This window comes from Schistocerca gregaria, chromosome 7 (assembly GCF_023897955.1).
Source record: "Schistocerca gregaria isolate iqSchGreg1 chromosome 7, iqSchGreg1.2, whole genome shotgun sequence".
In the NCBI taxonomy this organism is placed as follows: domain Eukaryota; kingdom Metazoa; phylum Arthropoda; class Insecta; order Orthoptera; family Acrididae; genus Schistocerca; species Schistocerca gregaria.
The window spans coordinates 108,944,840-108,963,292 of NC_064926.1; the positions used below are offsets into that span (position 1 = coordinate 108,944,840).

Sequence of the window (18,453 nt, forward strand, 5' to 3'; positions counted from 1 at the left end):
ACAAACACACAACGGACTCTTTCATTTGACAGTGGCCGCAGGTTCGCCCCTGTGCGTACCGAGAAGCAAGAGAGGTGTCAGCGTGCTGGACCGCAGGATTTCCGCGCAGCAGACTCAAAAACTAAGGAAAAAGGCAAAACTGAAGAAACCAATAGCTCGCGGACTTCCTAGGTGGTCACCCACCTGAGTACTAACCACGCCCAACGCTGTCGAATTTCGGTGATCGGGCATGGACCCGTGTCTTTGGCGTGGCATACAAGTTGGCGAGAACGTCGCCAGACGGGCGGACGCCTTAGTCCTTGTACAGATCACTTGGGATTTGCCTTTTAGGGAAACAAAATGGAATAGCCCTTGGTGGGATCGAACCCACAGCCCCCTCGTTATTAGCATAATAACACTCTAACTTGGTGAGCTTATTGCCCGCGCAATACGGCCGCTTCAGGACTCCACTACCCCAACCGCCGTTTCATCTATCTTTATTAAGGCCCTGCCATTCATTGAAACACTTACGTGTCACTGTTGACTCATTTTCGCTTGTCGCTTCGAGCCCAGAGCCACAACACAACGACCACGGAAACGTCCGTGAGAAGAGGTAAAACTCGACACAGGAAAAGTATGTTCCGCTATTTCTTTTCGACTGCTCAGCCTATGGGACGTGAGACGCCAGCACTGCTGTCACTGTCTTCCCTAGCAAAACCTCCATGGCGTGTTTCTGCGTAATTTACTTGTTCTACAACATGAATGGAGTAGGTTAGTTTCTGAATGATTAAAATGCATTGTCAGATGTGGGGTTCGAACCCACGCTCCCTTTCGGGAAGCAGAGCTTAAATCTGGCGCCTTAGACCGCTCGGCCAATCTGACGTGTGAGGCAACAGCCCCAGTGACTTCCGTCTCTAGCATTATCTCAAGAACCTGACTGCGAAATCTGTTTCTTTTTTCGGTAGGACGGAATTATGTCAGTCTTACAATATTTAAGGCGCAATGTCAGATGTGGCGTAGGAAACGCATCCCGCGCTCTTCCGTCGTATCCAGTTTGAACTGTAACTAGCACAACTGTATTTAGTAATAGGATAATTTCCACATTGACGCAAAAGAAAGCAGATATTAGCAAACGGCATCTAAGGCCGTTTCCTAGCAACAGCCACGCTGTGCATTACGTACTCGTGGGAAGCCAATGAAATACTTCGTGTGAGGATGGAACTGTCGACCTTCACTTTACAATACTTAGGCACTGCCCCGGCGGTACCGACGCATACGTACTGAAACGTCTTTGGATCGTCAGTGAGTACTGCATATTAGAAATTTCGTGTTGGCCCTGATGTGCATTAAAGGGCAGATTTCTTCAGTGGAAGTCAGTTCTGCGCCTAGTCACAGTATATCGCCCTAGCAGTACCAGGAAAACGGGTTCAGATGTGCTCGCCTTCCACTCGGCGTTGAGCGCCTACAGCGAGATAGCCTTCGTCCTCTGGCGCCAGGAGGGAAGGCGACACATCACGGCGCAAACAGCTTGTAGCGGAAGGCAGTGGTGGTGTGTCGGTCAGCGTAGTTGCTTCCCAAGTAGCTGATCCGGGTTCGAAACCCGGACACCACACAGAAGTTGTCTCCTTTACTCAGGAGAGTGTGTTCAACGCTACTTGATCTTCGAATTTCCGAACAGTTGTGGTACGAATGGTTTTCCTCCACCCCTCGTCTCGCTCCGCGAAGGCTAGTGCGGATTACGATTCACAGCATCGTGTGTCGACTTGTCTCGACTTTGCTCGGCTGACGCGAAAGCTGACGCTTGCAAATGGCCGTATATGTAGAGGACTGGCGCTAGAAACGACTGGGAGACGCCAAATCGACAAACACACAACGGACTCTTTCATTTGACAGTGGCCGCAGGTTCGCCCCTGTGCGTACCGAGAAGCAAGAGAGGTGTCAGCGTGCTGGACCGCAGGATTTCCGCGCAGCAGACTCAAAAACTAAGGAAAAAGGCAAAACTGAAGAAACCAATAGCTCGCGGACTTCCTAGGTGGTCACCCACCTGAGTACTAACCACGCCCAACGCTGTCGAATTTCGGTGATCGGGCATGGACCCGTGTCTTTGGCGTGGCATACAAGTTGGCGAGAACGTCGCCAGACGGGCGGACGCCTTAGTCCTTGTACAGATCACTTGGGATTTGCCTTTTAGGGAAACAAAATGGAATAGCCCTTGGTGGGATCGAACCCACAGCCCCCTCGTTATTAGCATAATAACACTCTAACTTGGTGAGCTTATTGCCCGCGCAATACGGCCGCTTCAGGACTCCACTACCCCAACCGCCGTTTCATCTATCTTTATTAAGGCCCTGCCATTCATTGAAACACTTACGTGTCACTGTTGACTCATTTTCGCCTGTCGCTTCGAGCCCAGAGCCACAACACAACGACCACGGAAACGTCCGTGAGAAGAGGTAAAACTCGACACAGGAAAAGTATGTTCCGCTATTTCTTTTCGACTGCTCAGCCTATGGGACGTGAGACGCCAGCACTGCTGTCACTGTCTTCCCTAGCAAAACCTCCATGGCGTGTTTCTGCGTAATTTACTTGTTCTACAACATGAATGGAGTAGGTTAGTTTCTGAATGATTAAAATGCATTGTCAGATGTGGGGTTCGAACCCACGCTCCCTTTCGGGAAGCAGAGCTTAAATCTGGCGCCTTAGACCGCTCGGCCAATCTGACGTGTGAGACAACAGCCCCAGTGACTTCCGTCTCTAGCATTATCTCAAGAACCTGACTGCGAAATCTGTTTCTTTTTTCGGTAGGACGGAATTATGTCAGTCTTACAATATTTAAGGCGCAATGTCAGATGTGGCGTAGGAAACGCATCCCGCGCTCTTCCGTCGTATCCAGTTTGAACTGTAACTAGCACAACTGTATTTAGTAATACGATAATTTCCACATTGACGCAAAAGAAAGCAGATATTAGCAAACGGCATCTAAGGCCGTTTCCTAGCAACAGCCACGCTGTGCATTACGTACTCGTGGGAAGCCAATGAAATACTTCGTGTGAGGATGGAACTGTCGACCTTCACTTTACAATACTTAGGCACTGCCCCGGCGGTACCGACGCATACGTACTGAAACGTCTTTGGATCGTCAGTGAGTACTGCATATTAGAAATTTCGTGTTGGCCCTGATGTGCATTAAAGGGCAGATTTCTTCAGTGGAAGTCAGTTCTGCGCCTAGTCACAGTATATCGCCCTAGCAGTACCAGGAAAACGGGTTCAGATGTGCTCGCCTTCCACTCGGCGTTGAGCGCCTACAGCGAGATAGCCTTCGTCCTCTGGCGCCAGGAGGGAAGGCGACACATCACGGCGCAAACAGCTTGTAGCGGAAGGCAGTGGTGGTGTGTCGGTCAGCGTGGTTGCTTCCCAAGTAGCTGATCCGGGTTCGAAACCCGGACACCACACAGAAGTTGTCTCCTTTACTCAGGAGAGTGTGTTCAACGCTACTTGATCTTCGAATTTCCGAACAGTTGTGGTACGAATGGTTTTCCTCCACCCCTCGTCTCGCTCCGCGAAGGCTAGTGCGGATTACGATTCACAGCATCGTGTGTCCTCATGTGTCGACTTGTCTCGACTTTGCTCGGCTGACGCGAAAGCTGACGCTTGCAAATGGCCGTATATGTAGAGGACTGGCGCTAGAAACGACTGGGAGACGCCAAATCGACAAACACACAACGGACTCTTTCATTTGACAGTGGCCGCAGGTTCGCCCCTGTGCGTACCGAGAAGCAAGAGAGGTGTCAGCGTGCTGGACCGCAGGATTTCCGCGCAGCAGACTCAAAAACTAAGGAAAAAGGCAAAACTGAAGAAACCAATAGCTCGCGGACTTCCTAGGTGGTCACCCACCTGAGTACTAACCACGCCCAACGCTGTCGAATTTCGGTGATCGGGCATGGACCCGTGTCTTTGGCGTGGCATACAAGTTGGCGAGAACGTCGCCAGACGGGCGGACGCCTTAGTCCTTGTACAGATCACTTGGGATTTGCCTTTTAGGGAAACAAAATGGAATAGCCCTTGGTGGGATCGAACCCACAGCCCCCTCGTTATTAGCATAATAACACTCTAACTTGGTGAGCTTATTGCCCGCGCAATACGGCCGCTTCAGGACTCCACTACCCCAACCGCCGTTTCATCTATCTTTATTAAGGCCCTGCCATTCATTGAAACACTTACGTGTCACTGTTGACTCATTTTCGCCTGTCGCTTCGAGCCCAGAGCCACAACACAACGACCACGGAAACGTCCGTGAGAAGAGGTAAAACTCGACACAGGAAAAGTATGTTCCGCTATTTCTTTTCGACTGCTCAGCCTATGGGACGTGAGACGCCAGCACTGCTGTCACTGTCTTCCCTAGCAAAACCTCCATGGCGTGTTTCTGCGTAATTTACTTGTTCTACAACATGAATGGAGTAGGTTAGTTTCTGAATGATTAAAATGCATTGTCAGATGTGGGGTTCGAACCCACGCTCCCTTTCGGGAACCAGAGCTTAAATCTGGCGCCTTAGACCGCTCGGCCAATCTGACGTGTGAGGCAACAGCCCCAGTGACTTCCGTCTCTAGCATTATCTCAAGAACCTGACTGCGAAATCTGTTTCTTTTTTCGGTAGGACGGAATTATGTCAGTCTTACAATATTTAAGGCGCAATGTCAGATGTGGCGTAGGAAACGCATCCCGCGCTCTTCCGTCGTATCCAGTTTGAACTGTAACTAGCACAACTGTATTTAGTAATAGGATAATTTCCACATTGACGCAAAAGAAAGCAGATATTAGCAAACGGCATCTAAGGCCGTTTCCTAGCAACAGCCACGCTGTGCATTACGTACTCGTGGGAAGCCAATGAAATACTTCGTGTGAGGATGGAACTGTCGACCTTCACTTTACAATACTTAGGCACTGCCCCGGCGGTACCGACGCATACGTACTGAAACGTCTTTGGATCGTCAGTGAGTACTGCATATTAGAAATTTCGTGTTGGCCCTGATGTGCATTAAAGGGCAGATTTCTTCAGTGGAAGTCAGTTCTGCGCCTAGTCACAGTATATCGCCCTAGCAGTACCAGGAAAACGGGTTCAGATGTGCTCGCCTTCCACTCGGCGTTGAGCGCCTACAGCGAGATAGCCTTCGTCCTCTGGCGCCAGGAGGGAAGGCAACACATCACGGCGCAAACAGCTTGTAGCGGAAGGCAGTGGTGGTGTGTCGGTCAGCGTAGTTGCTTCCCAAGTAGCTGATCCGGGTTCGAAACCCGGACACCACACAGAAGTTGTCTCCTTTACTCAGGAGAGTGTGTTCAACGCTACTTGATCTTCGAATTTCCGAACAGTTGTGGTACGAATGGTTTTCCTCCACCCCTCGTCTCGCTCCGCGAAGGCTAGTGCGGATTACGATTCACAGCATCGTGTGTCCTCATGTGTCGACTTGTCTCGACTTTGCTCGGCTGACGCGAAAGCTGACGCTTGCAAATGGCCGTATATGTAGAGGACTGGCGCTAGAAACGACTGGGAGACGCCAAATCGACAAACACACAACGGACTCTTTCATTTGACAGTGGCCGCAGGTTCGCCCCTGTGCGTACCGAGAAGCAAGAGAGGTGTCAGCGTGCTGGACCGCAGGATTTCCGCGCAGCAGACTCAAAAACTAAGGAAAAAGGCAAACTGAAGAAACCAATAGCTCGCGGACTTCCTAGGTGGTCACCCACCTGAGTACTAACCACGCCCAACGCTGTCGAATTTCGGTGTTCGGGCATGGACCCGTGTCTTTGGCGTGGCATACAAGTTGGCGAGAACGTCGCCAGACGGGCGGACGCCTTAGTCCTTGTACAGATCACTTGGGATTTGCCTTTTAGGGAAACAAAATGGAATAGCCCTTGGTGGGATCGAACCCACAGCCCCCCTCGTTATTAGCATAATAACACTCTAACTTGGTGAGCTTATTGCCCGCGCAATACGGCCGCTTCAGGACTCCACTACCCCAACCGCCGTTTCATCTATCTTTATTAAGGCCCTGCCATTCATTGAAACACTTACGTGTCACTGTTGACTCATTTTCGCCGGTCGCTTCGAGCCCAGAGCCACAACACAACGACCACGGAAACGTCCGTGAGAAGAGGTAAACTCGACACAGGAAAAGTATGTTCCGCTATTTCTTTTCGACTGCTCAGCCTATGGGACGTGAGACGCCAGCTACTGCTGTCACTGTCTTCCCTAGCAAAACCGCCATGGCGTGTTTCTGCGTAATTTACTTGTTCTACAACATGAATGGAGTAGGTTAAGTTTCTGAATGATTAAAATGCATTGTCCAGATGTGGGGTTCGAACCCACGCTCCCTTTCGGGAACCAGAGCTTAAATCTGGCGCCTTAGACCGCTCGGGCCAATCTGACGTGTGAGGCAACAGCCCCAGTGACTTCCGTCTCTAGCATTATCTCAAGAACCTGACTGCGAAATCTGTTTCTTTTTTCGGTAGGACGGAATTATGTCAGTCTTACATATTTAAGGCGCAATGTCAGATGTGGCGTAGGAAACGCATCCCGCGCTCTTCGTCGTATCCAGTTTGAACTGTAACTAGCACAACTGTATTTAGTAATAGGATAATTTCCACATTGACGCAAAAGAAAGCAGATATTAGCAAACGGCATCTAAGGCCGTTTCCTAGCAACAGCCACGCTGTGCATTACGTACTCGTGGGAAGCCAATGAAATACTTCGTGTGAGGATGGAACTGTCGACCTTCACTTTACAATACTTAGGCACTTGCCCGGCGGTACCGACGCATACGTACTGAAACGTCTTGGATCGTCAGTGAGTACTGCATATTAGAAATTTCGTGTTGGCCCTGATGTGCATTAAAGGGCAGATTTCTTCAGTGGAAGTCAGTTCTGCGCCTAGACACAGTATATCGCCCTAGCAGTACCAGGAAAACGGGTTCAGATGTGCTCGCCTTCCACTCGGCCGTTGAGCGCCTACAGCGAGATAGCCTTCGTCCTCTGGCGCCAGGAGGGAAGGCAACACATCACGGCGCAAACAGCTTGTAGCGGAAGGCAGTGGTGGTGTGTCGGTCAGCGTAGTTGCTTCCCAAGTAGCTGATCCGGGTTCGAAACCCGGACACCACACAGAAGTTGTCTCCTTTACTCAGGAGAGTGTGTTCAACGCTACTTGATCTTCGAATTTCCGAACAGTTGTGGTACGAATGGTTTTCCTCCACCCCTCGTCTCGCTCCGCGAAGGCTAGTGCGGATTACGATTCACAGCATCGTGTGTCCTCATGTGTCGACTTGTCTCGACTTTGCTCGGCTGACGCGAAAGCTGACGCTTGCAAATGGCCGTATATGTAGAGGACTGGCGCTAGAAACGACTGGGAGACGCCAAATCGACAAACACACAACGGACTCTTTCATTTGACAGTGGCCGCAGGTTCGCCCCTGTGCGTACCGAGAAGCAAGAGAGGTGTCAGCGTGCTGGACCGCAGGATTTCCGCGCAGCAGACTCAAAAACTAAGGAAAAAGGCAAAACTGAAGAAACCAATAGCTCGCGGACTTCCTAGGTGGTCACCCACCTGAGTACTAACCACGCCCAACGCTGTCGAATTTCGGTGATCGGGCATGGACCCGTGTCTTTGGCGTGGCATACAAGTTGGCGAGAACGTCGCCAGACGGGCGGACGCCTTAGTCCTTGTACAGATCACTTGGGATTTGCCTTTTAGGGAAACAAAATGGAATAGCCCTTGGTGGGATCGAACCCACAGCCCCCTCGTTATTAGCATAATAACACTCTAACTTGGTGAGCTTATTGCCGCCGCAATACGGCCGCTTCAGGACTCCACTACCCCAACCGCCGTTTCATCTATCTTTATTAAGGCCCTGCCATTCATTGAAACACTTACGTGTCACTGTTGACTCATTTTCCGCCTGTCGCTTCGAGCCCAGAGCCACAACACAACGACCACGGAAACGTCCGTGAGAAGAGGTAAAACTCGACACAGGAAAAGTATGTTCCGCTATTTCTTTTCGACTGCTCAGCCTATGGGACGTGAGACGCCAGCACTGCTGTCACTGTCTTCCCTAGCAAAACCTCATGGCGTGTTTCTGCGTAATTTACTTGTTCTACAACATGAATGGAGTAGGTTAGTTTCTGAATGATTAAAATGCATTGTCAGATGTGGGGTCGAACCCACGCTCCCTTTCGGGAACCAGAGCTTAAATCTGGCGCCTAGACCGGCTCGGCCAATCTGACGTGTGAGACAACAGCCCCAGTGACTTCCGTCTCTAGCATTATCTCAAGAACCTGACTGCGAAATCTGTTTCTTTTTTCGGTAGGACGGACTTATGTCAGTCTTACAATATTTAAGGCGCAATGTCAGATGTGGCGTAGGAAACGCATCCCGCGCTCTTCCGTCGTATCCAGTTTGAACTGTAACTAGCACAACTGTATTTAGTAATAGGATAATTTCCACATTGACGCAAAAGAAAGCAGATATTAGCAAACGGCATCTAAGGCCGTTTCCTAGCAACAGCCACGCTGTGCATTACGTACTCGTGGAAGCCAATGAAATACTTCGTGTGAGGATGAACTGTCGACCTTCACTTTACAATACTTAGGCACTGCCCCGGCGGTACCGACGCATACGTACTGAAACGTCTTTGGATCGTCAGTGAGTACTGCATATTAGAAATTTCGTGTTGGCCCTGATGTGCATTAAAGGGCAGATTTCTTCAGTGGAAGTCAGTTCTGCGCCTAGTCACAGTATATCGCCCTAGCAGTACCAGGAAAACGGGTTCAGATGTGCTCGCCTTCCACTCGGCGTTGAGCGCCTACAGCGAGATAGCCTTCGTCCTCTGGCGCCAGGAGGGAAGGCGACACATCACGGCGCAAACAGCTTGTAGCGGAGGCAGTGGTGTGTGTCGGTCAGCGTGGTTGCTTCCCAAGTAGCTGATCCGGGTTCGAAACCCGGACACCACACAGAGTTGTCTCCTTTACTCAGGAGAGTGTGTTCAACGCTACTTGATCTTCGAATTTCCGAACAGTTGTGGTACGAATGGTTTTCCTCCACCCCTCGTCTCGCTCCGCGAAGGCTAGTGCGGATTACGATTCACAGCATCGTGTGTCCTCATGTGTCGACTTGTCTCGACTTTGCTCGGCTGACGCGAAAGCTGACGCTTGCAATGGCCGTATATGTAGAGGACTGGCGCTAGAAACGACTGGGAGACGCCAAATCGACAAACACAACACGGACTCTTTCATTTGACAGTGGCCGCAGGTTCGCCCTCGTGCGTACCGAGAAGCAAGAGAGGTGTCAGCGTGCTGGACCGCAGGATTTCCGCGCAGCAGACTCAAAAACTAAGGAAAAAGGCAAAACTGAAGAAACCAATAGCTCGCGGACTTCCTAGGTGGTCACCACCTGAGTACTAACCACGCCCAACGCTGTCGAATTTCGGTGATCGGGCATGGACCCGTGTCTTTGGCGTGGCATACAAGTTGGCGAGAACGTCGCCAGACGGGCGGACGCCTTAGTCCTTGTACAGATCACTTGGGATTTGCCTTTTAGGGAAACAAAATGGAATAGCCCTTGGTGGGATCGAACCCACAGCCCCCTCGTTATTAGCATAATAACACTCTAACTTGGTGAGCTTATTGCCCGCGCAATACGGCCGCTTCAGGACTCCACTACCCCAACCGCGTTTCATCTATCTTTATTAAGGCCCTGCCATTCATTGAAACACTTACGTGTCACTGTTGACTCATTTTCGCCTGTCGCTTCGAGCCCAGAGCCACAACACAACGACCACGGAAACGTCCGTGAGAAGAGGTAAAACCTCGACACAGGAAAAGTATGTTCCGCTATTTCTTTTCGACTGCTCAGCCTATGGGACGTGAGGACGCCAGCACTGCTGTCACTGTCCTTCCCTAGCAAAACCTCCATGGCGTGTTCTGCGTAATTTACTTGTTCTACAACATGAATGGAGTAGGTTAGTTTCTGAATGATTAAAATGCATTGTCAGATGTGGGGTTCGAACCACGCTCCCTTTCGGGAAGCAGAGCTTAAATCTGGCGCCTTAGACCGCTCGGCCAATCTGACGTGTGAGACAACAGCCCCAGTGACTTCCGTCTAGCATTATCTCAAGAACCTGACTGCGAAATCTGTTCTTTTTTCGGTAGGACGGAATTATGTCAGTCTTACAATATTGTAAGGCGCAATGTCAGATGTGCGGTAGGAACGCATCCCGCGCTCTTCCGTCGTATCCAGTTTGAACTGTAAACTAGCACAACTGTATTTAGTAATAGGATAATTCACATTGACGCAAAGAAAGCAGATATTAGCAAACGGCATCTAAGGCCGTTTCCTAGCACCAGCCACGCTGTGCATTACGTACTCGTGGGAAGCCAATGAAATACTTCGTGTGAGGATGGAACTGTCCGACCTTCACTTTACAATACTTAGGCACTGCCCCGGGCGGTACCGACGCATACGTACTGAAACGTCTTTGGATCGTCAGTGAGTACTGCATATTAGAAATTTCGTGTTGGCCCTGATGTGCATTAAAGGGCAGATTTCTTCAGTGGAAGTCAGTTCTGCGCCTAGTCACAGTATATCGCCCTAGCAGCACCAGGAAAACGGGTTCAGATGTGCTCGCCTTCCACTCGCGTTGAGCGCCTACAGCGAGATAGCCTTCGTCCTCTGGCGCCAGGAGGAAGGCGACACATCACGGCGCAAACAGCTTGTAGCGGAAGGCAGTGGTGGTGTGTCGGTCAGCGTGGTTGCTTCCCAAGTAGCTGATCCGGGTTCGAAACCCGACACCACACAGAGTTGTCTCCTTTACTCAGGAGAGGTGTGTTCAACGCTACTTGATCTTCGAATTTCCGAACAGTTGTGGTACGAATGGTTTTCCTCCACCCTCGTCTCGCTCCGCGAAGGGCTAGTGCGGATTACGATTCACAGCATCGTGTGTCCTCATGTGTCGACTTGTCTCGACTTTGCTCGCTGACGCGAAAGCTGACGCTTGCAAATGGCCGTATATGTAGAGGACTGGCGCTAGAAACGACTGGGAGACGCCAAATCGACAACACAACAACGGACTCTTTCATTTGACAGTGCCGCAGGTTCGCCCCTGTGCGTACCGAGAAGCAAGAGAGGTGTCAGCGTGCTGGACCGCAGGATTTCCGCGCAGCAGACTCAAAAAACTAAGGAAAAAGGCAAAACTGAAGAAACCAATAGCTCGCGGACTTCCTAGGTGGTCACCCACCTGAGTACTAACCACGCCCACGCTGTCGAATTTCGGTGATCGGGCATGGACCCGTGTCTTTGGCGTGGCATACCAGTTGGCGAGAACGTCGCCAGACGGGCGGACGCCTTAGTCCTTGTACAGATCCCTTGGGATTTGCCTTTTAGGGAAACAAAATGGAATAGCCCTTGGTGGGATCGAACCCACAGCCCCCTCGTTATTAGCATAATAACACTCTAACTTGGTGAGCTTATTGCCCGCGCAATACGGCCGCTTCAGGACTCCACTACCCCAACCGCCGTTTCATCTATCTTTATTAAGGCCCTGCCATTCATTGAAACACTTACGTGTCACTGTTGACTCATTTTCGCCTGTCGCTTCGAGCCCAGAGCCACAACACAACGACCACGGAAACGTCCGTGAGAAGAGGTAAAACTCGACACAGGAAAAGTATGTTCCGCTATTTCTTTTCGACTGCTCAGCCTATGGGACGTGAGACGCCAGCACTGCTGTCACTGTCTTCCCTAGCAAAACCTCCATGGCGTGTTTCTGCGTAATTACTTGTTCTACAACATGAATGGAGTAGGTTAGTTTCTGAATGATTAAAATGCATTGTCAGATGTGGGGTTCGAACCCACGCTCCCTTTCGGGAAGCAGAGCTTAAATCTGGCGCCTTAGACCGCTCGGCCAATCTGACGTGTGAGACAACAGCCCCAGTGACTTCCGTCTCTAGCATTATCTCAAGAACCTGACTGCGAAATCTGTTTCTTTTTTCGGTAGGACGGAATTATGTCAGTCTTACAATATTTAAGGCGCAATGTCAGATGTGGCGTAGGAACGCATCCCGCGCTCTTCCGTCGTATCCAGATCTGTCTCGCGTGTGTTTTGAACTGTAACTAGCACAACTGTATTTAGTAATAGGATAATTTCCACATTGACGCAAAAGAAAGCAGATATTAGCAAACGGCATCTAAGGCCGTTTCCTAGCAACAGCCACGCTGTGCATTACGTACTCGTGGGAAGCCAATGAAATACTTCGTGTGAGGATGGAACTGTCGACCTTCACTTTACAATACTTAGGCACTGCCCCGGCGGTACCGACGCATACGTACTGAAACGTCTTTGGATCGTCAGTGAGTACTGCATATTAGAAATTTCGTGTTGGCCCTGATGTGCATTAAAGGGCAGATTTCTTCAGTGGAAGTCAGTTCTGCGCCTAGTCACAGTATATCGCCCTAGCAGCACCAGGAAAACGGGTTCAGATGTGCTCGCCTTCCACTCGGCGTTGAGCGCCTACAGCGAGATAGCCTTCGTCCTCTGGCGCCAGGAGGGAAGGCGACACATCACGGCGCAAACAGCTTGTAGCGGAAGGCAGTGGTGGTGTGTCGGTCAGCGTGGTTGCTTCCCAAGTAGCTGATCCGGGTTCGAAACCCGGACACCACACGGAAGTTGTCTCCTTTACTCAGGAGAGTGTGTTCAACGCTACTTGATCTTCGAATTTCCGAACAGTTGTGGTACGAATGGTTTTCCTCCACCCCTCGTCTCGCTCCGCGAAGGCTAGTGCGGATTACGATTCACAGCATCGTGTGTCCTCATGTGTCGACTTGTCTCGACTTTGCTCGGCTGACGCGGAAGCTGACGCTTGCAAATGGCCGTATATGTAGAGGACTGGCGCTAGAAACGACTGGGAGACGCCAAATCGACAAACACACAACGGACTCTTTCATTTGACAGTGGCCGCAGGTTCGCCCCTGTGCGTACCGAGAAGCAAGAGAGGTGTCAGCGTGCTGGACCGCAGGATTTCCGCGCAGCAGACTCAAAAACTAAGGAAAAAGGCAAAACTGAAGAAACCAATAGCTCGCGGACTTCCTAGGTGGTCACCCACCTGAGTACTAACCACGCCCAACGCTGTCGAATTTCGGTGATCGGGCATGGACCCGTGTCTTTGGCGTGGCATACAAGTTGGCGAGAACGTCGCCAGACGGGCGGACGCCTTAGTCCTTGTACAGATCACTTGGGATTTGCCTTTTAGGGAAACAAAATGGAATAGCCCTTGGTGGGATCGAACCCACAGCCCCCTCGTTATTAGCATAATAACACTCTAACTTGGTGAGCTTATTGCCCGCGCAATACGGCCGCTTCAGGACTCCACTACCCCAACCGCCGTTTCATCTATCTTTATTAAGGCCCTGCCATTCATTGAAACACTTACGTGTCACTGTTGACTCATTTTCGCCTGTCGCTTCGAGCCCAGAGCCACAACACAACGACCACGGAAACGTCCGTGAGAAGAGGTAAAACTCGACACAGGAAAAGTATGTTCCGCTATTTCTTTTCGACTGCTCAGCCTATGGGACGTGAGACGCCAGCACTGCTGTCACTGTCTTCCCTAGCAAAACCTCCATGGCGTGTTTCTGCGTAATTTACTTGTTCTACAACATGAATGGAGTAGGTTAGTTTCTGAATGATTAAAATGCATTGTCAGATGTGGGGTTCGAACCCACGCTCCCTTTCGGGAACCAGAGCTTAAATCTGGCGCCTTAGACCGCTCGGCCAATCTGACGTGTGAGACAACAGCCCCAGTGACTTCCGTCTCTAGCATTATCTCAAGAACCTGACTGCGAAATCTGTTTCTTTTTTCGGTAGGACGGAATTATGTCAGTCTTACAATATTTAAGGCGCAATGTCAGATGTGGCGTAGGAAACGCATCCCGCGCTCTTCCGTCGTATCCAGTTTGAACTGTAACTAGCACAACTGTATTTAGTAATAGGATAATTTCCACATTGACGCAAAAGAAAGCAGATATTAGCAAACGGCATCTAAGGCCGTTTCCTAGCAACAGCCACGCTGTGCATTACGTACTCGTGGGAAGCCAATGAAATACTTCGTGTGAGGATGGAACTGTCGACCTTCACTTTACAATACTTAGGCACTGCCCCGGCGGTACCGACGCATACGTACTGAAACGTCTTTGGATCGTCAGTGAGTACTGCATATTAGAAATTTCGTGTTGGCCCTGATGTGCATTAAAGGGCAGATTTCTTCAGTGGAAGTCAGTTCTGCGCCTAGTCACAGTATATCGCCCTAGCAGCACCAGGAAAACGGGTTCAGATGTGCTCGCCTTCCACTCGGCGTTGAGCGCCTACAGCGAGATAGCCTTCGTCCTCTGGCGCCAGGAGGGAAGGCGACACATCACGGCGCAAACAGCTTGTAGCGGAAGGCAGTGGTGGTGTGTCGGTCAGCGTGGTTGCTTCCCAAGTAGCTGATCCGGGTTCGAAACCCGGACACCACACGGAAGTTGTCTCCTTTACTCAGGAGAGTGTGTTCAACGCTACTTGATCTTCGAATTTCCGAACAGTTGTGGTACGAATGGTTTTCCTCCACCCCTCGTCTCGCTCCGCGAAGGCTAGTGCGGATTACGATTCACAGCATCGTGTGTCCTCATGTGTCGACTTGTCTCGACTTTGCTCGGCTGACGCGGAAGCTGACGCTTGCAAATGGCCGTATATGTAGAGGACTGGCGCTAGAAACGACTGGGAGACGCCAAATCGACAAACACACAACGGACTCTTTCATTTGACAGTGGCCGCAGGTTCGCCCCTGTGCGTACCGAGAAGCAAGAGAGGTGTCAGCGTGCTGGACCGCAGGATTTCCGCGCAGCAGACTCAAAAACTAAGGAAAAAGGCAAAACTGAAGAAACCAATAGCTCGCGGACTTCCTAGGTGGTCACCCACCTGAGTACTAACCACGCCCAACGCTGTCGAATTTCGGTGATCGGGCATGGACCCGTGTCTTTGGCGTGGCATACAAGTTGGCGAGAACGTCGCCAGACGGGCGGACGCCTTAGTCCTTGTACAGATCACTTGGGATTTGCCTTTTAGGGAAACAAAATGGAATAGCCCTTGGTGGGATCGAACCCACAGCCCCCTCGTTATTAGCATAATAACACTCTAACTTGGTGAGCTTATTGCCCGCGCAATACGGCCGCTTCAGGACTCCACTACCCCAACCGCCGTTTCATCTATCTTTATTAAGGCCCTGCCATTCATTGAAACACTTACGTGTCACTGTTGACTCATTTTCGCCTGTCGCTTCGAGCCCAGAGCCACAACACAACGACCACGGAAACGTCCGTGAGAAGAGGTAAAACTCGACACAGGAAAAGTATGTTCCGCTATTTCTTTTCGACTGCTCAGCCTATGGGACGTGAGACGCCAGCACTGCTGTCACTGTCTTCCCTAGCAAAACCTCCATGGCGTGTTTCTGCGTAATTTACTTGTTCTACAACATGAATGGAGTAGGTTAGTTTCTGAATGATTAAAATGCATTGTCAGATGTGGGGTTCGAACCCACGCTCCCTTTCGGGAACCAGAGCTTAAATCTGGCGCCTTAGACCGCTCGGCCAATCTGACGTGTGAGACAACAGCCCCAGTGACTTCCGTCTCTAGCATTATCTCAAGAACCTGACTGCGAAATCTGTTTCTTTTTTCGGTAGGACGGAATTATGTCAGTCTTACAATATTTAAGGCGCAATGTCAGATGTGGCGTAGGAAACGCATCCCGCGCTCTTCCGTCGTATCCAGTTTGAACTGTAACTAGCACAACTGTATTTAGTAATAGGATAATTTCCACATTGACGCAAAAGAAAGCAGATATTAGCAAACGGCATCTAAGGCCGTTTCCTAGCAACAGCCACGCTGTGCATTACGTACTCGTGGGAAGCCAATGAAATACTTCGTGTGAGGATGGAACTGTCGACCTTCACTTTACAATACTTAGGCACTGCCCCGGCGGTACCGACGCATACGTACTGAAACGTCTTTGGATCGTCAGTGAGTACTGCATATTAGAAATTTCGTGTTGGCCCTGATGTGCATTAAAGGGCAGATTTCTTCAGTGGAAGTCAGTTCTGCGCCTAGTCACAGTATATCGCCCTAGCAGCACCAGGAAAACGGGTTCAGATGTGCTCGCCTTCCACTCGGCGTTGAGCGCCTACAGCGAGATAGCCTTCGTCCTCTGGCGCCAGGAGGGAAGGCGACACATCACGGCGCAAACAGCTTGTAGCGGAAGGCAGTGGTGGTGTGTCGGTCAGCGTGGTTGCTTCCCAAGTAGCTGATCCGGGTTCGAAACCCGGACACCACACGGAAGTTGTCTCCTTTACTCAGGAGAGTGTTTTCAACGCTACTTGATCTTCGAATTTCCGAACAGTTGTGGTACGAATGGTTTTCCTCCACCCCTCGTCTCGCTCCGCGAAGGCTAGTGCGGATTACGATTCACAGCATCGTGTGTCCTCATGTGTCGACTTGTCTCGACTTTGCTCGGCTGACGCGGAAGCTGACGCTTGCAAATGGCCGTATATGTAGAGGACTGGCGCTAGAAACGACTGGGAGACGCCAAATCGACAAACACACAACGGACTCTTTCATTTGACAGTGGCCGCAGGTTCGCCCCTGTGCGTACCGAGAAGCAAGAGAGGTGTCAGCGTGCTGGACCGCAGGATTTCCGCGCAGCAGACTCAAAAACTAAGGAAAAAGGCAAAACTGAAGAAACCAATAGCTCGCGGACTTCCTAGGTGGTCACCCACCTGAGTACTAACCACGCCCAACGCTGTCGAATTTCGGTGATCGGGCATGGACCCGTGTCTTTGGCGTGGCATACAAGTTGGCGAGAACGTCGCCAGACGGGCGGACGCCTTAGTCCTTGTACAGATCACTTGGGATTTGCCTTTTAGGGAAACAAAATGGAATAGCCCTTGGTGGGATCGAACCCACAGCCCCCTCGTTATTAGCATAATAACACTCTAACTTGGTGAGCTTATTGCCCGCGCAATACGGCCGCTTCAGGACTCCACTACCCCAACCGCCGTTTCATCTATCTTTATTAAGGCCCTGCCATTCATTGAAACACTTACGTGTCACTGTTGACTCATTTTCGCCTGTCGCTTCGAGCCCAGAGCCACAACACAACGACCACGGAAACGTCCGTGAGAAGAGGTAAAACTCGACACAGGAAAAGTATGTTCCGCTATTTCTTTTCGACTGCTCAGCCTATGGGACGTGAGACGCCAGCACTGCTGTCACTGTCTTCCCTAGCAAAACCTCCATGGCGTGTTTCTGCGTAATTTACTTGTTCTACAACATGAATGGAGTAGGTTAGTTTCTGAATGATTAAAATGCATTGTCAGATGTGGGGTTCGAACCCACGCTCCCTTTCGGGAACCAGAGCTTAAATCTGGCGCCTTAGACCGCTCGGCCAATCTGACGTGTGAGACAACAGCCCCAGTGACTTCCGTCTCTAGCATTATCTCAAGAACCTGACTGCGAAATCTGTTTCTTTTTTCGGTAGGACGGAATTATGTCAGTCTTACAATATTTAAGGCGCAATGTCAGATGTGGCGTAGGAAACGCATCCCGCGCTCTTCCGTCGTATCCAGTTTGAACTGTAACTAGCACAACTGTATTTAGTAATAGGATAATTTCCACATTGACGCAAAAGAAAGCAGATATTAGCAAACGGCATCTAAGGCCGTTTCCTAGCAACAGCCACGCTGTGCATTACGTACTCGTGGGAAGCCAATGAAATACTTCGTGTGAGGATGGAACTGTCGACCTTCACTTTACAATACTTAGGCACTGCCCCGGCGGTACCGACGCATACGTACTGAAACGTCTTTGGATCGTCAGTGAGTACTGCATATTAGAAATTTCGTGTTGGCCCTGATGTGCATTAAAGGGCAGATTTCTTCAGTGGAAGTCAGTTCTGCGCCTAGTCACAGTATATCGCCCTAGCAGCACCAGGAAAACGGGTTCAGATGTGCTCGCCTTCCACTCGGCGTTGAGCGCCTACAGCGAGATAGCCTTCGTCCTCTGGCGCCAGGAGGGAAGGCGACACATCACGGCGCAAACAGCTTGTAGCGGAAGGCAGTGGTGGTGTGTCGGTCAGCGTGGTTGCTTCCCAAGTAGCTGATCCGGGTTCGAAACCCGGACACCACACGGAAGTTGTCTCCTTTACTCAGGAGAGTGTGTTCAACGCTACTTGATCTTCGAATTTCCGAACAGTTGTGGTACGAATGGTTTTCCTCCACCCCTCGTCTCGCTCCGCGAAGGCTAGTGCGGATTACGATTCACAGCATCGTGTGTCCTCATGTGTCGACTTGTCTCGACTTTGCTCGGCTGACGCGGAAGCTGACGCTTGCAAATGGCCGTATATGTAGA

At 50.6% G+C, this 18,453-nt stretch overlaps 9 non-coding genes across 9 annotated transcripts; all 9 read right to left on the bottom strand.

Annotated features, from left to right (window-relative positions):
- Positions 1–777: 777 nt before the first annotated feature.
- Positions 778–861, bottom strand: Trnal-uaa (transfer RNA leucine (anticodon UAA)). The gene has a single exon. It is a non-coding gene; the product is annotated as a tRNA-Leu (tRNA).
- A 1,756-nt stretch (positions 862–2,617) lies between these two features.
- Trnal-uaa (transfer RNA leucine (anticodon UAA)) lies at positions 2,618–2,701 on the bottom strand. The gene has a single exon. It is a non-coding gene; the product is annotated as a tRNA-Leu (tRNA).
- A 1,766-nt stretch (positions 2,702–4,467) lies between these two features.
- Trnal-uaa (transfer RNA leucine (anticodon UAA)) lies at positions 4,468–4,551 on the bottom strand. Its single transcript has one exon. It is a non-coding gene; the product is annotated as a tRNA-Leu (tRNA).
- Positions 4,552–6,318: 1,767 nt separating this feature from the next.
- Trnal-uaa (transfer RNA leucine (anticodon UAA)) lies at positions 6,319–6,404 on the bottom strand. Its single transcript has one exon. It is a non-coding gene; the product is annotated as a tRNA-Leu (tRNA).
- A 1,764-nt stretch (positions 6,405–8,168) lies between these two features.
- On the bottom strand, positions 8,169–8,251 carry Trnal-uaa (transfer RNA leucine (anticodon UAA)). The gene has a single exon. It is a non-coding gene; the product is annotated as a tRNA-Leu (tRNA).
- Positions 8,252–11,851: 3,600 nt separating this feature from the next.
- On the bottom strand, positions 11,852–11,935 carry Trnal-uaa (transfer RNA leucine (anticodon UAA)). Its single transcript has one exon. It is a non-coding gene; the product is annotated as a tRNA-Leu (tRNA).
- A 1,782-nt stretch (positions 11,936–13,717) lies between these two features.
- On the bottom strand, positions 13,718–13,801 carry Trnal-uaa (transfer RNA leucine (anticodon UAA)). The gene has a single exon. It is a non-coding gene; the product is annotated as a tRNA-Leu (tRNA).
- A 1,766-nt stretch (positions 13,802–15,567) lies between these two features.
- Positions 15,568–15,651, bottom strand: Trnal-uaa (transfer RNA leucine (anticodon UAA)). The gene has a single exon. It is a non-coding gene; the product is annotated as a tRNA-Leu (tRNA).
- A 1,766-nt stretch (positions 15,652–17,417) lies between these two features.
- Positions 17,418–17,501, bottom strand: Trnal-uaa (transfer RNA leucine (anticodon UAA)). The gene has a single exon. It is a non-coding gene; the product is annotated as a tRNA-Leu (tRNA).
- Positions 17,502–18,453: the final 952 nt, after the last annotated feature.